Source organism: Cannabis sativa, chromosome 3 (genome assembly GCF_029168945.1).
Source record: "Cannabis sativa cultivar Pink pepper isolate KNU-18-1 chromosome 3, ASM2916894v1, whole genome shotgun sequence".
Classification (NCBI taxonomy): Eukaryota; Viridiplantae; Streptophyta; class Magnoliopsida; order Rosales; family Cannabaceae; genus Cannabis; species Cannabis sativa.
The window spans coordinates 48004694-48023644 of record NC_083603.1 but is presented as its reverse complement, the minus strand read 5'-3'; positions in this window follow the sequence as shown (position 1 = coordinate 48023644).

Sequence of the window (18951 nt, the reverse complement as noted above, 5' to 3'; positions counted from 1 at the left end):
AATGTGATCACTGATCCTCTATATGAATGATCTACACTGTAAAGGGATTAGATCACCGTAACACCCTACTATGTATTTATTCCTTAAAACACTTGACCCCGTATAAATGATATTTCAGCTTATGTGAAATGAGTACTCCACCATTTATTTTCGTTTGGTCAAGCTCGAAGGAGATCATCATTTGCTTACTATTCGCCAGATAGAAGCTATAGATTCCATGTTTATGATAGCACTCCCACTCAATTGCACTACCGTGTTGCCAAAATGTACGTTTCACCCTGACCTAAAAGTAGGCTTAACTAACAAATCAAAGAACACGAATAGCCTTTCAAGATTGAGCCTAATCATATCAGGATTAAGATCATTTGATCTAGGATCAACTAGGCGATATTGACTTGAATAGATATTACGGTAAGTTTAATAAATCTAAGTCAAAGTTCAATATCGGTCCCTTCCGATGCATACTCCATGCATCCAACCTGAGCTTTACTTTAACCAATGCTCTGGAAAGAACATAGAACTTCTCCAAATGCAAGTAAACTCTGTTGTAGATTATCATATCAGTAAAACCCTATGTCTGATAAATCTAGGAAACTTTATTCACATAGTCATGTTTACTTTTCAATGTGTTGACGGCACGATAAACAGGATCAAGTATGTGAAAAGGGTTTCAGATGAATTTATACATTATGTACATATAATCATGAAATAAATCATGTGAACCATGCAACATTAAATGTTATTTCTGATCTATATTAATAAGTAAATCTGATTATATTGAAAAGAGTTTTATTTAGGGCATAAAACCCAACAAACTCCCACTTGCACTAATATAAAACAAAAAGTGCGTTTCAAATATTCTCAACACCTTGATATACAAATCAAGTGTAGTAGTAGTAAACTCCTCGTAATAAGATCTGAAAGGTTGAATTAACCACAACCTTTTCTCCACCATTACTCTTCCTTTAATCACAAAATCATTGATAATGTGAAATTCCTCTCTATATGTCTACTCTCTTGGGATACTGGATTCTATATCTTTGGCAACTACTTTTGGTTAATCAGGAAATTAACACTAGTAGTTTAAGGTAATTTGGAATGATGCCAAAATTGTATAGAACTTTCCTAAGACTGAATAAGTACCTTTCCTGCAGCTTTAACAATCAGTCCCTTTCTGGTAGACCTAGAGACTTCAGATAGGTTTTTACACTTCTCCAAAATCACTATTTCACCCCCAGAGTAATCACCATCTTATCAGAAAGATTTTCTAGCACAAAGGCAAATTTCGATATCTGATATGGTGTAGTCTAAGAGTTTTAAACACACCCTTATAGACTAACATATAGTTCCTCTTCTTAATCTTAGGATTTACTTGATTATCTTCCAATGTTCTTCTCCTGGATTAATCTGATACCTACTCATTACTCCCACTCAACAGCAGGTGTCTAGTCTAAGGCATACAAAAGCATATCTAAGACCTCTCACTGTTGATTTAAGAAATTCTTTCATGGCTTTATCTTTTCTTGAATAGTTGAAACTTTTCCTTAGATAAAATCTATGTCTAAGAAGTTGTGAAGCTTCTATAGATTGCCATTAGAAAGAAAAATGCTTAAGCATCCTACTAAAGTAAGGTGCTTGCATTAGAGTAAGTAATTACCAGGTATACCACAAGCCATAGGTTTAGATAAACTCAAACCTATAATACTAGGAACAGGAAGTTTTGTTAAGTCTATTGAATGGACTTATAAACGAAAATTTCCTTTTATGTCCTTGTAATAGAAAACTTTAGGTTACTCCATGTGAATGGATTAAACCATAGTTCTATTGGCTTTCTTCTTAGTTTCTTATCTTGACAATATATTACTTGTTTAAACTCACAATGGATTTTAATCACTAGTGTCTCCCAAGTCATAAGAAGGTGAGTTCCTAGAAACTCTCCCACTACGACAAGGTACCGTGAATTATGTCTAAGAAAACTAAATGGTATTAACCTCTTTGGTTGTGACAAGACAACAGAGGCAGTGGGATCATCATATGTAAGATGATGGAACACTTTTGGAATCAAGAATTAAATATCTCCTTTAATGCTACTTGTTTTCAGACTTAGTCATTATCTTAGAAAAGTAGTATTTGTTTGAACAAACACTTTCTTATCTATTGACAATGGGATGGTCCACCCCTAATCACTTAGAACAGCTAACAAACCATGGTTAACAGTTCTAGCTTTTCTTAAGATTTTGATTAGGTCAACCATGAATCTAGTAATGATTTACATTAAGTATACAACCATTACATCATTCTGAAATTGTATTACCATAGAAGGAATTAGGCAACGACTAGTAACTAATCATCAACATGCAACTCGAAATTTCTGGGGAGGTAAGTTTGGATATAATTCAAAAATCAATTTAATGATCTTTGAACTGCATATCTACTAACTATTTCTCCACCCCTATCAGTTCGCAAGATATTTAACCACTTACCTTAATGGTTTTAACCATTGCTAGAAATTAATGAAATTTTTCAAACATTTCAAAGTTCTTGCTAAAAGGTATAATCTAGAGTTATCGTTTTAAGAATACAACGAAAAACTCATATCCACCCCTGAATGTACATCCATCGTCGAATGAGATGAACTACTTTCAGTGGATATAGGCATATTAACTCTTTGCAGAGATTGATCTTGTCAAATCCACTATGAACAAGATACAAATGCCATAGATTAAAAAATGGTAGTGTCTTTTGATGACTTAGGTTTATAAAAGAATTCTTAGAATAGTGCAAGTGGATCTTGGTCACAGAATACCTAACTCATATTCCATACATTTTGAATCCATTAATAGAAGATGGATATTAAACACTCGAGAAAGTGTAACTGTATTGTATTCTGGAATTAGAAATATAAGAAAATTTCTATTTGGAATCTAAAATTAAAGTCAAAGACTTAAATTTATACCAAATATAATGAGTAATTCTATCTTGGACCAGCACTACTAATACAGACTCTAAGTCAGATTTGCCCATACAAGTAGGAGATTTCTAAGATTGAGGATTTATATCAATTGGGAATAGAATTTTGGGATTATAATCATATGCGTCATTTAATTTCTTAAGAGAAAATATAGAATGACATGAAATGATTTATAGACCATTCATCCAATGATATGTTATTGAGCTAATTCGAAATGAATAAGCTAAGAGGAATTAGGATAATTTCGTTTAAAATAAGAATCCAACGATGCTTCGATTAGCGAAAGTCAAAGTAATCTTATTTATACAATCTTCTTGTTTCATATCGTAAAAATACTAGTCTAAGATGTCATCAATTGATGAACAGCTAGATGTCGCATATACAATATTTATCTTTCGAGATCTAACACTATTATGAATGTCTAATGGTGAAAATCCACTAGGGATTTATCTCATTAGATAAACAAGCCAAGTAAGACCAACAATGAAGATTCGAAATTAAACTACAACTTAATAACAGAAAATAACATGGTTCAATATAAATTCATACACAATTCAGAAAATTATAAACATATAACAAGTAGGAATGACAAGTGAAAATACTAAAACTTACAATCCTAAATAATTTCTAAGGTTTTCAACAAACTGATATCAGTGTCCCCTTTAGGCGAGAGTCAAAGCTACCATTCATTGAATAGAGTTGTCAGCTCGTCTAAAATGTTAAACATTCTAGCAACCTTTTATTCGATCAAGATTGGAATTCAGCGTTGTCCCGTTTAGGCGAGAGTCAAGGCAATTATATCTTATGAGCTTCCACCATTGTTTCGCAATTTGCAAGTCAAGTATGGTCGCCACCATTAGGGTGATCCATACCAAACAAAACACTTACACACTACTTATCATGCGAGGTTAAACGGTGCGAAATTGCTAATGAACGTTCCTCCATTTGGGAGGATTACTCACTAAAACAAACGCTGTGTAAAACCCACAATGGAGATCGAATATCTTAATAATAAAGCTCATTATTTAAAGAGAGTTGTATTTTCTTTGATTCTCTTTATTTATTCTATTTATTTAAATATATATTTATTTAATTAAAATTTCCAATTTAGAATGAAAAATTCTAAATATAAATTTTAATTTAATATTTATAAATTTTACTTAGATGGATATGAAAATAACATGAATTATTTCCATCTTAGTAATAATTTTCAATAAATATTTAGAAAAATGTTCAATTTAAGTTGTTACAAAATTAATTTAAATTAATTTACAACTCAAATTTTATTTTCTATAAATATATATTGCATTTCGAAAAATTAAAGTATTTAAGAATACAATTTTTCGAAAAATGCATGTTAAAATAAAAAATTAATCCTAGAAAAAATTATTCTAATTTAATGTTGGCCCAAAATTAATTAATAAAATTAATTTACAACAAAAAATATAATTTTCCTATTTAATTAAATATATAAGAAAAATTTCAAATATTTAAGTATGATGATGAAAATCAACTTAAATATTAATTTTCTATTTAATTAAATACACTAGAAAAATACTTCAAGCAAAAATATCATCTATCTAGATTTTTCTTTGACTAATTAATTCAATTTCTAATAATATACTTTAATTCAATTTATTTTAAATTAATCAATAAATGAAAAAATCATTGATTTAAGTTGATCCAAGAATTAATTAAAATAAATAATTAATTTACAACTTAATCTATTTTTCAAGATAAATTCAAAATCATCTTGCATTATGAAATGCAATTTCGAAAATTGATTAATAAAATAAAGAAAAATATATTTTACTTCATTTATTTTAATTAATCATTAAATGAAAAAAATCATCGATTTAAGTTGGTCCAAAATTAAAATAAATAATTTACAACTTTAATCTATTTTTCAAAGAAAATTCGAAATTCCAGCATTTAAGAAATGCAATTTCAAAATTTGATTAATAAAATAAATAAAAAATATATTTTGAAAATTATTTAAATTTAGTTGAAAAAATAAATTTCAACTAAAAATAATTTTCTATTTAATTAAGTGTCATGAAAAAGAAATATTTAAGTATCATGATGAAATCAACTTAGATATTTAATTTTCAAATTAATTAAATGTATTAAATTCAAGAAATAAATAATTAAGTGTAGAGAAGGCTTAATTATTAATGAAATTTTTACATGAAAAATCCTTTTTACACACTTTATTACATAATTACCTTCACACGCTTATTACTACATTTATACTTACAAACTTATTTTTATTACACATTTACCACTTACTCATCATTCCATCCATCATCAATCAAATCCTACTCTCTTCCCTCTCTTTTTTCATTTTCTATCAATCAATCCATCATTTCACTCTCTTTTTTTCTTCTTTTCTTTTTATTTTTAATTTTATTTCAGTTTTTATATTAGAAAATGTCCAAAACAGGTAAATTTATATTTATATTTATTCAGATCGAATAGTAAATATTTTTGAAATGTGTGCTTCAAATTTCTGATCATCCTCTACTGTCGGTCCAAGTTGTTATAATTGCCATGCATGACATAATAATATACATATATATAATAATTCCTAGTTTGAGTTAAAATATTAAAAAAAAAAAAAGTAAAAACTGTGTCAGATGAGAGTAATTAATTGCATGGATATTATATACGTACTACTACTCTACAACTATACACATTAATATTATGAGTAATTTTTCACAACTACCATCATGTGTATTGAACCATACATATCAGTTTCTATTCAAATAATAATTCTTACTTTTCTCTTACCAAAAAAAATAATAATAATTTCTTACTTTTTTCTCTGTAATACACAAAAAGTACAAACAAACTTTTCAGTCACATGTAACCAAATGTGAATTTAATCACAATAAAATTGAATTTAGATATAAATTGTTATTAATTTAATTTTGATTAGAATAAGTATGAAAATTTAAAATTTATTTAATCAAGAATTTTTTAGTCACTAAATTGAATACATATCCTACTAAAGAAAATCACCAGATCAAGCTTCATATTTTCCATGCAGCATGTTTTATATTAGAAAAGTATTAGGACAAACATGATTAAGATTTATGAGTGAATGTGGCAAAGCTAATAGATTAGATTAACCTGGTCAGTCCCATTTTTATATCATCAATGGGTAACAATGAGATTTATCATGGATGTTGATGTTCAAAGAGTTTTTCCTGTATTTTAGTTTGTATACAGTTGTTTTGTAGTTTTATTATAGTTTTGCTACTTGCATATGTTATTTCACTATAAAATTCATATGCAACTATTTGCACAAAACTTACTATGTATAACTACTATTTCTTAGTCCCCATCAAATTAAATTCTTGCATAATATATAAACTATCATAAAACGATAATGCAACTATAAGGCAACTATTTGCACTTGCATACAGTTGTTTTGTAGTTTTATTATAGTTTTGTTACTTGCATATGTTATTTCACTATAAAATTAATATGCAACTATTTGCACAAAACTTACTATGTATAACTACTATTTCTTAGTCCCCATCAAATTAAATTCTTGCATAATATATAAACTATCATAAAACGATAATGCAACTATAAGGCAACTATTTGCACTTGCATACAGTTGTTTTGTAGTTTTGTTATAGTTTTGCTACTTGCATATATTATTTCACTATAAAATTAATATGCAACTATTTGCACAAAACTTACTATGTATAACTACTATTTCTTAGTCCCCATCAAATTAAATTCTTGCATAATATATAAACTATCATAAAACGATAATGCAACTATAAGGCAACTAAAACAAAAAATAAATCAAAATGCAACTTTATATAACGTAGATGTATTATTCATGAGGTTTTTTTTTAAATTTTTCACATCATACATTGTTTTGGATTTAGTGGGAGCTCCAGATCTGTTTGTTACAGATCTATATTTCATGAATATAGATTTCGATATTAGTGGGAGTTATTTTGATCGAATAAAATAGAAAACAAATGTGTAATTTCAGTTTCTTCACAGTTTTTCTGATTTTTTTTTCGTCATTTTCAGTTTAGATCATTGCAGGTATTCTTTTCCAGTTGATTTTGCCAGAATTAATAGTTGTATTTTTCTCGTTTTGGTTTCATTTTGGTTGTTTTGCGGTTTTGAAACGAGCGCGTATTTTCATCTTCATGGTTCGCTCTGTACAGCTGAAGGCTTAGTGCATGTGGTATTTTTGTAAATATTTGTATGTGGACTGTATAAATGTTTAATGGGCCGGCCCAAAGTATTTTTGTAATTTTTTTTCCTTTTTTGTATTTTTTTGTTTTTTTCCCATTATTAATCTCTAGTTTAATACTAGGAAAAAATATACTTAAAATAAATTGTACCAAAATTAATTATTTAAATAATTAATTTCAAAATTTATAATATTTTCCTATTTAATATTAAAAATAATAAGTAGTCTAGAAATAACTATCTAGAAAATATCTTATTTGACTAAGTATCTTTTCCACAAAATTTGAAAAAATATCTAATTTAAGTTGTATTAGAAAAAATCTAGAACCTAAATATTTTTCAAATTTAAATTTAATTAAATATCAAAAATTAAGTTGTAACCACTTAATTTGAAAATATTCCATTTTAAGTTAATATTCAAAAAGATATTAACTTAAAAAAATATCTAAAATATTCCATTTTAAGTTAATATTCGAAAAGATATTAACTTAAAAAATATCTAAAGAATCTTAATAACCAATGCCTAAAATTCCTGAACTTAATTTTGAAATTTTAAATCCAAAAGATATTCAGATTTAAGTTGGTTAGTTGAAGATAACTAAATATCAACTTAAATAGGAATATTTAATGAAAAATTTAAATTAAGCTCCAGAAAGAATCTAGATGGTTATAATTTTATATTTAATTAAATACAAGAAAATACATATAGTTTAGCTTAGAATAAAAATTCTTTAAACTATAATTTTCTTAAATTAATTTCAAAATAAATGAAATTAATTATGTTGCTAATCAATTTTATTAGGTTAAACTAGTTTAATTAACCTAGTACAGTTATTCAAATCAGGCAAATGGGCCTTCACAATTGGGGTGGTTCATGTGAGGGGGTGCTGGGTTCACTATGCCCTACCCACTACTATGGCTCCCAACTCTCACACAAGGCCCAAAAGAGAGGAATTTAACCTTAATAAGAACAACTGTTATTAATTGAATAGGCCCAAAACTAAATGGGCCTAAATAAAATCTATCAAGAACTATGATATTTTATTTAGCAACAACAACCTATATGCATCTATAATAAAATTAAACACATAGGCTCACACAGGCACACTTTGGATGGGTCCTATCATGTTGTTAGGTCACACACAGATGAAAGAAGATTGTAAAATATATCTGTTACAAATTATTAACTTGACCAAGGGAGCCATCAGATCATTAGATCTCGCAAAAGGTAACCATGGCTATTTGCAATCAAGTAATAATAGGTTTTGAAAACTTACACATAAGCTAAAACACATACTCCTGCAACAAGGTTAGTTGGATAGTTGGATGTAGGATTTATTTAATTTGAAATTAAATAATTAATTTCGAAATTAAATAATTAATTAAAAAAAAATTCAAAAATTTTAAAAAAAAAATTGAAATAAAAATTTCAAAATTAAATTAAAATTTAAATTTAAAATTAAACCTACAATTTTAAAAAATTAAGTTTCAACCAACCTAAATATCATTTCAAAATTTGCTAATTACTTTTAAAATTTAAATGTTATTTTATAAATAAAAATTAAATAAAAAATTAGAAAAGATAAATGAATATCTTTTTCAGATTTTAAATGTAATTTAAATAAATAAAATAACAAAATTTAAAAGTTAGCAGAATATCTTACATCTATTTAAAATTACATGATTATAGTTATCTTATTTTAAATTTAAATGAGGTCAAATTATTTAAAAAAAGATTTAATTTAAAATTTTAAAATCTGACCTTAAATTTAAAAATAAGATAAGATATAATCAAATTTAAAAATAAGATAGATAATTAAGCAAAAAAGATAGATACTAACTATTTTAAATTCAAATTACACTAATATCTTGAATTAAATTTAAAAAATATTAAATTAATTCATAATGATAATTAGAATTGAATTAGGAATAGTAATAGTATAAATATAGAACTACACAAAAAATCGAAAGTTAATTCCATGAAAAAGCATGAAAAATCGAAGAAAAACGAAAAAAATTGTGAGCTGTACGGACAGTTTTCGCAATCGCAGGAAAATTTCAGCACAGCTCCGTTTTTTTTAATCTTCAAAAAATCATAACTAATTCAAATTAAATCGAAATTGAGTTCTGTAAAAAAGTAACTTGCTTATTTTTTTCCATACTATCCAATAAAAATAATTCAAAAAACAGATATTCAATTATTTTTAACAAAAAATCAATCATCAAATAACACTCAATACAACATGATACCATCCAAAAACAAACAAACAATCGTTTTAAAGTCCAAATTTCTTGCAAGTAAATCAATTACCATGGCTCTGATACCAGTTCTTGGAAATTATTTTACCAGGATCTTAGATCTACTCACAAGTATGTTGTTTAACACCCTAAATATGAACTTTCTAAAATGATGAAATAAACACATATAAAGTTTAGGAAACCTTACATTGGGTGCAGCGGAACATAATGACTCCTTCCGTTCAGATATCTAGCCCTTGATTCCTTTCTGTAGCAGAGCATTATCAATATCTGAACCTGGATCTCTTTCTCTGAATCTTTGATGCTGAAACTCCTTCTTGCTGAAAGTCTTTCTTCACGATCTTCCTCACTATGATTGAGGTATCACTTGCTGTGTGTGGGCACTACTCATACACTAAGGATTTCGAAATTCAAGAGGAAAGAGAAAGAAGAAGTGGCAGCTAAAGATAGGGAGAGAGAAAGGCTCAGGTTTTTCTCTGAAGGAAAAATAGAAAATTTAAGTGTAATTTTTCTGAAGCCTTCACTATCTATTTATAGCATTCCACTAGGGTTAGGTTTGAATTATTTGGCATTAAAATAATGAAAAAATTAGTTTAAATTGCCTATAAAAGTGGCTGGCCATGCTTAGTGGATTTTGGCCTCACTTTTTGCAATTTTGCAGTTTTATCTTTTCTGCATCTGATTTTCTCAAAAACGCCAATTTTCTAATTCAACCATTTAAATGCCAATTCTAACTATTTAATAACTATAAATAATTATTAAATAATATTGTCATTTATCATATTTATTAATTAAACCATACAAAGTATCATAATTAACAAATATGCCCCTAAAACTCTTTCTTTACAATTTCGCCCTTACTTAGTGAAAAATTCACAAATAGACATAGTCTAATTTGAGAATTATAATTGATTAATCAAAACCAATTACATGAGTCTTACAAGCAATATTATCTCAACTAGTGCGGGGACCATGGGTCTATATAACCGAGCTTCCAATAAGTAGATCAAGAATTTATTACTAAAATTCACTAACTTATTAATTCTTCGTTGAATCCACGCATAGAACTTAGAATTGCACTCTCAGTTATATAGAATGCTCTATATGTTCCACCATATAGACACATCATTAGTTATCCATTGTTATAATCCTAATGTGATCACTGATCCTCTATATGAATGATCTACACTGTAAAGGGATTAGATCACCGTAACACCCTACTATGTATTTATTCCTTAAAACACTTGACCCCGTATAAATGATATTTCAGCTTATGTGAAATGAGTACTCCACCATTTATGTTCGTTTTGTCAAGCTCGAAGGAGATCATCCTTTGCTTACTATTCGCCAGATAGAAGCTATAGATTCCATGTTTATGATAGCACTCCCACTCAATTGCACTACCGTGTTCCCAAAATGTACGTTTCACCCTGACCTAAAAGTAGGCTTAACTAACAAATCAAAGAACACGAATAGCCTTTCAAGATTGAGCCTAATCATATCAGGATTAAGATAATTTGATCTAGAATCAACTAGGCGATATTGACTTGAATAGATATTACGGTAAGTTTAATAAATCTAAGTCAAAGTTCAATATCGGTCCCTTCCGATGCATACTCCATGCATCCAACCTGAGCTTTACTTTAACCAATGCTCTGGAAAGAACATAGCACTTCTCCAAATGCAAGTAAACTCTTGTTGTAGATTATCATATCAGTAAAACCCTATGTCTGATAAATCTAGGAAACTTTATTCACATAGTCATGTTTACTTTCCAATGTGTTGACGGCACAATAAACAGGATCAAGTATGTGAAATGGGTTTCAGATGAATTTATACATTATGTACATATAATCATGAAATAAATCATGTGAACCATGCTACATTAAATGTTATTTCTGATCTATATTAATAAGTAAATCTGATTATATTGAAATGAGTTTTATTTAGGGCATAAAACCCAACAAGGAGGTCTCGGTATGTTCGCGAACCTTTGGCACGAATCACATTTCTGGACGTAGTCTATGCAATCTTTTTTCATCGTTGGCCAAAAGTACCCTTGCCTCAATATTTTCTTTGAGAGACTTGGTCCTCCTGTATGATCTCCACAGAACCCTTCATGGACCTCTAGCATGATTTGCTTAGCTTCAGGGTCCGATACATACCTTAAATAAGGCCTGCTGAGTCCTCTTCGGTAGAGAATTTTTTCCATCATCACATAACGGTGAGCTTGATACTGAATCCTTCTGGACAGTGCCTTTTCTTGGGCAACTCACCTTTTGTTATGTAGTCGATGATGGGGACCATCCAGCTGGGTTCTTGCCCAACCGTTGATATGGCTTCTTTTATTTTGATGCTTGGCTCTGCCAAGCGTTCCACATACCACCCTCAGTTTCTCGATTTTGCTGTCTGAAGCTAACTTAGCCAGACAGTCCACGTGAGCATTCTTTTCCCTGGGAATTCTTTCCACTTTATAGTCCGCGTACTCGTGGAGCAGTTCCCGGACTATTGCTACATACGCGACCATTCTTTCTCCGCATGTTTGATATTCTCCCGACACTTGGTTCACTACCAGTTGGGAATCTCTGTAGACTTCTACTCTTTTAGCTCCCACAGTTTTTGCTAATCTCAGCCCTGCTATCAGGGCTTTCTATTCGGCCTCATTGTTAGAAGCTGAGAAATCAAACCGTAGGGCTGCTTGGAGTCGAAGTCTGTTCAGGGATATCATTGCGACCCCCGCTCCAGATCCATTCTCGTTGGAGGCTCCGTCTACAAATACTTTCCACGCTGGGACTGATGGCGTGGGTATGTTTGCGGTAGCTTCAGCTTCATTGCACTCTGTGATGAAGTCTACTACTACCTACCCCTTTATGGAAATGCGTGGAATGTAGTGTAGATCAAACTGGCTTAACTCTATTGCCCATTTGATGAGCCTTCCGGACGCTTCTGGCTTTTGTAGGACTTGCAGGAGTGGATGGTTGGTTAGTACTTTGATTGGGTGAGCTTGGAAGTAAGGTCTCAACTTTCTCGAGGCCATCAGGAGGCAAAAAAATAGTTTTTAAATTACTGGGTATCGCGTCTCTGCTCCTATCATGCGCTTGCTGACATAGTACACAGGATGTTGAGTTTTCTCCTCTTCCCGAACTAAGGTTGCGCTGACCGCATTCTCGGAGACGGCCAAGTATAGGAACAAGTCTTCTCCGAGAACGGGCTTTGATAAGATTGGTGGCTTGGCCATGTGTTCTTTCAGTTTTTTGAATGCCTCCTCGCACTCGTCGGACCATTCAAATTTCTGACACTTCTTCAGGATGTTGAAGAAGGGAATGCATTTGTCTGTGGACCGGGAGATAAAACGGCTCAGGGTAGCAACCTTTCCGGTTAGGCTCTGGACATCTTTGTGTTTCTTCGGGGAAGGCATGCTCAGGAGAGCTTGAATTTTTTCTGGATTTGCCTCAATTCCCCTTTGACTGACGATGAAGCCCAGAAACTTCCCTGACTTAACCCCGAAAGTGCACTTCTTTGGGTTGAGTTTCATTCCGTATCTCCGGACCACTTCGAAGCATTCTTCTAGGTCGTCCCCGTGGCTAGTGCACGCCTTTGACTTGACTAGCATGTCGTCCACGTATACCTCCATATTTCGCCCCAGGAGGCCTTTGAACGTCCGGTCCACATATTTCGCCGAAAGGCATGACTAGGTAATAGCATACCCCCTTATCGGTCCTGAAGCTAGTGCACTCTTGATCCGCTACGTGCATCTTAATTTGGTTGTAACCTGCGTATGCGTCCATGAAGGACAGTAGCTTGAATCCGGAGGTGACATCCACCATCTGGTCGATCCTTGGCAAAGGGAAACAATCCTTTGGGCAGGCTTTGTTTAGATCAGTGAAGTCTATACAAACCTGCCATGTTCCGTTAGGCTTCGGCACCAGGACCGGATTGGCTAGCCACTCTGGGTAGTAGACATCTCGAATCATGCCACTCGTTAGTAGTTTGTCCACCTCTTTTTCTAAGGCTTCAGCCTTCACTGAGTCGAGGGGACGTCGCTTCTGCTGGACCGGTGGCATGTCCGGATTGACATTAAGGACATGGGTGATGACGTGGGGACTTATGCCAGTCATTTCCTCTTGGCACCACGCGAAAATGTCCGTGGCGCCCCTCAATGTCTTTATTATTTTTTCTATTTCCTCCGGTTCTAGGCTCTTTCCTAGCCGGAGGACTTTGGTGGAGTCGAGGTCGCACACCGACACTTCCTCGACGTCCTCCATTGGTTCTACGATTTTTTCGGATCCCACACGGGGATCCAACTCATCCTCTTCCGCCATTTCTGGCTCAATAATTTCTCGGACCATCAAGACGGGTAGGTGGGCAGCAACGTTATAACACTGCCTGGCCTCCCCTTGGTTTCCCCTCACGGTCCCTATCCCAGCCTCTTGGGTGGGGAATTTCAGGCACAAGTGTCGTATTGACATGACTGTACCAAAATCTACCAAGGCCGGTCGGCCGAGGATTGCATTATAAGCTGTTGGGCAGTCCACCACTACAAATGTGCAGTATTTGAAAGTACTTTGGGGTGTGTCCGGGCACAAGGTGACTGGGAGCCTCACTTTTCCCATTGGGATAAGTGTCATTCCATTGAACCCTGTGAGTTGGGAACCACTTGGTGAAAGGTCTCGGTCTGTTAGGCCTATTGCAGTGAAGGCCTCTTTGAATAATAGGTTCACGGAACTTCCGTTGTCGATCAAGACTTGGGCCACGATCTTATTGGCAATGGGAGTCTCTATGACCAAAGGGTCATGGTGAGGAAAACACATTGTTTTAGCGTCTTCTTCCGTGAGTATAATGGGTTGGTCCATTAGCCGGGGCCTTTGAGCTGGGAGTTGAGTAACCTCCCAAACCTCATCATGTGTTTACGACCCCTGCGTACCATTTGAGCTCCTTACGGGTAGTTCTTCCGATGTGAGATCCTCCCGAGATCATGGCCACTCTCCTGTTGGGTCTTGGTGGTAGGCCAGGAATATGCTGGGCATCTCTGTGGGGAGCAACTGGGGCCAAAGCTCCTGCTGCACCCCCTGGCGCTCCTTGAGGCAGAGCTCCTGCCGCCGGAACCGGATGGAGATGGGGCAGTCGGTTCTTGATCCACTCGTAGAGATGTCCCAATCCGATCAAGTTTTCGATCTCGCCCTTGAGATTTTTGCATTCATTGGTGCTGTGCCCAATGTCATTGTGGTACTCGCATCTCTTATTGGGGTCCCTCCGGGAGCTATCCTTATACAGAGGGGACGGTCTCCGGTAATGCGTACTTTTCCTAGTAGCAAAATATACACGTTCTTGGGAGTCCGTAAACTCCGTGTATTGAGTACATTGGGGAGTATACCCCCTTTTCTGTCGCTTATCCTCCGTCCAGTTGCTGCCTTTAGAGGACCTTTTGCTTCGAGAGCCTTGAGAAGGACCGGCTAGGCTTGCGGTCGGGGCAGAGTGCGATGGGGCTTGTTCATTTGTCCCCGAGGGATTTCCAAAATAGGAAGATGCGGGGGCCAAGGCTTGGCCTTGACTATATCCGGGAGTAGCGGAAAATTGTATGCCCTTCATCGATGGAGCTGCTGCTGGCAAAGTACCTGAGAGATGGGCTCCGGGTACATATCCTGCTATCCCGGTGGGATAGTATCCCCCGTTGGCCACTATCTGGGCCTCTTCCAAGTTAATATATTTTTGGACTCTCTTCTGAAAATCTTGAAGGTTGGAAGCCCCTTCTTGCTGTAACTCGTTCCAGAATGGAGTCCCTGTACGGATGCCCGCTTGAAGAAGAGCGAGCTGTTGTCGGTCGTCAACTTTCTTGGTTTTTGAGGCTTCTTCCTTGAACCTCTTTATGAAATTCTTCAACGTCTCCGTAGGCAGCTGCTCGATGTTAGTCAAGGCGCTGACCTCCAGATTAACTTTCCTTGCGGCGACAAATTGTCTCCGGAAGCTGGCTTGCAACTTATTCCAGCAATCCACGGATCCCGGTTCCAGTTTCTTGAACCACTCTTCCGCGGATCCGCTTAGAGTAAGGGGGAAGCACAAATACTTGGCGTCATTGCTGACCCTCATGACCGTCATGACTCGATTGAACTGTGACAGGTGATCGCTTGGATCTGAGTTCCCAGTGTAAGCTGCCATTTCGGGCATCTTAAAATTTTTGGGGAGCTCTGCTTCCAAGATGTGCTTGGCACACGGTTCCCGATCCTCACAGTTAGAGTCAGAGTCGTCGCCTTTCTGTCTCCGGGAGACTCGGGCGATGTCTTTTCAGAGTATGGCAAGCTCTGCCATGATTCCTTCATTTAACGTTCCCGTAGAGACTGCGGGTCCGTATTTCTTTTGGTCCACGTGATCCCGGAGATCACCATGGTTCCCGTTAATCTAATTTCTCAGATCAATGGGAGGACATTCCTGGCCCCTTCTCCCTCTCCCCGCGGGCTTTTGGTTCACGGAAACACTCTTTCGGTCCTCTCGATCTTGAGGGCCAAGACTCCCTTTTTGGGGTTTGCCCCTCTACGGACCTTTCGGGGATCCTGTACCTTTTTCTTTTTTCTGGGGGTGGAAGTAGGGTTTTTCTTTTGGTTCCCTTCGGAGGGATACCTTATAGGGCTAGGTTCCCTAGATTTCTGCTTTTGGGTACTTGGCGAGGATTCCTCTGGTTCTTTTTCAAGTCCAGCAGGGATGGCTTTAGGATGCAAGTGGATTCCTACTGCCTCCATGGCTTTTTGCATGGCCAGGTGATCGCTTGGATCTGAGTTTCCGGCTTTTTGCTCTTTTTGGGCTGCGATTTCAGCCTCATGATCGGCAGCCTTTTGCCTTAAGAGTACAACCTCTGAGTAGCTGCCTTCGTCATAGGCGTCGTACTCGTCGAAGTTTCCTTCATGCTCGTCATCAGGGGTTCCTTCTTCTTCCTCAGAGCCCACATTTGCTCTTGAGGCCACGTCCTCATCATTTGGATCTTGAGCATCTTGAAGAGGGCGAGGTTGACGTGTGCTTCGAGTCTCCACCATTTTTATTTTGTTGTAATGTAGTGTCTACTTTCAGACGCTTCCTTCAACTCTCAATGAAAGTACCAAAATATTGACCGAGGTTTTCGGCAACCAATATAATAATAATAATAATAATAATAATAATAATAATAATAATAATAATAATAATTAAGAGAGCTATAAGGAATTAAGAGAGAGATTTTTACGTGATTGGGGCGTTAATGAGCCTTAGTCCACGAGTCTGTGTATTTATGATAGTATTTATTACAGAGAATGTTCTTGGTGGATTTTTCCTCCTCTAGTTCTTATGAAACCCAGAATTCTCGACCCCCGCTTTAATGAGTTTGGGGGTATTTATAGTGTTTTTTGTGGGGTGATCCCTAGAATTGAGGTACATGTCTTTCTGTAACTATCAGTAAAACCACACATTCCCAATGAATATATCATAGGTAATGCATGGTCTAATCCCTAGGCTTTGTAGGGGTTTTATGGATGTAGTCCTTTATCCTTTTTGACTGATGTGAGTCCTCATAAAGTAGCCGTCACTAGGCTCATTAATCATAGCATAGTAGCTGCAGAGAGGGGGTTGTGCCGTCAGACTTTAAGACATATGGCAGTTCCAATACGCCTTCTCCCATGCGGCATTAAATGCGAGATGACTGTTCAGATAGGATCTTACACCTCCCAGAGATGCTTTGTTGTAGGTTTGCTCTCGGGGAGCATGTGAGACTTACATGCCTTCTCTGGGAGGCATGTCTAAGTGTTTGATCCTGCGCTTAAGGAGACTTAGCTGATTTATTCAAACGCTAAACCCTTTCCATCTACGTGTCATCATCCGGTTGGTCCACGTATGTTGGGCGAAATCAGGGGCAACAATCACGTTTAAATTTTTCATTAAAAAATATTAATTAATTTTTAACAAAAGCCTACTTTACATTTTTTTTTTTTTTGAAATGATAATTTCAATGTCAAGTATCACATAGTTATAATTAAAGAGCATTACTATTGGGCACCAGTGGTGCCCAACACAATTGATAAGTGGTACACTATGATTAGTTAGCGATATTTCCTTATTTTTTTAAAAAAATGATAAATCTGGTTATATTTTTTGCATCTGTTCGTGTTAGAAATTATCTTAAAGTTTGTTATATTAAAACATAAAATTGTTGAAAATTAAGCTCATGGTCATATTTTTACTATTTTGAAAAATATAAAGTTCATTTTTTCATTTAACAAAATAGAAGGTCAAATTAGTAATTTTTGTAAAACACAAAGTCTAAAATAGTATTTACCCTATTATTTATTTTACAACTAAAATATTTTACTTGCTAGAATAATTGAGTGTCTTATGATAAAATATTTTTTTATCTGATTTATGTAATGTATGAATATTAATAGTAGTACTTTAGTAATATTATCTTCTTTCTTAAATGGTATATAGTAATACCTTACCACAAATTTCTCTTAAACTATTTTTATTGCGTACTTTTATGTATGTGGAAAGAGTTAAAGTAGTGAAATTTATGAATTAGAGGCAACTCTTTATTTATTTTTTTATTCTTTATTCCATATCACATTTTTTTCTTCCTTTCTTTATTTAGTAATTACAAATATTTTCTCATGTTTGTTCTTTGCTTTTGTGTAATTATTTATATATAATAAAAGAGTAAATATGTGCATGTATTTGACAAAAATAATATATTAATTCAAAATAAATTAACAATTTCATAATATAAACACTTATTTTTATTTTAAAATAATTGTTGATTTTTTAAAATATTTATAATTAATTTTTAGTAATTATATACTGTGCATATTAAAAAATAATATATATTCTATTTTACAATTTTTTTAATAATTATATAAATTAGTATAATCACAAATATAAAAAATATAATATAACTGAAAATATATATACAAATAAGAAAGTAATTATTTTTTATTATTATTTTTGTAGTTAATTATTTAATTACTTTAATTTATTAATTTATATTTTGAATTTTTTTTATTAGTATCATAGATTCTAGCTTGATGCTTGAAACTATCTTATATAGTTTCTCATTCTTTTTTTTTTTTTTTCTAATAGTTTAATAAATTTATTATTAATAATAATAAAAATCTCTTAATCTTTAAGTGCTTTCTTTATAAATTTCTCAATTTTTAATCTTTTCTTCCATATAAAATTTTAACACTATCTCTTATTAATCTTATTTCTATGAATTTAACATTGTAGTGTTTAACTTTTAATCTTTTCATCTCTATTAACACTTCATTATATTATTTATTTGTATTATTATGTATTGAGTAAACATATTAGGGATAACAATGGCAACGACTATATATAGAATACAATAATGGCAACAGGTAAGATACAATAATTAACGACTTTAAATAATTGAGATATAAATAATATTGATAGTAAGGGGTGGGCATCCGATCCAATCCAACCTTTTTTTCCTCATCCGATCCAATCCATTTAGTAATTAGATTTGG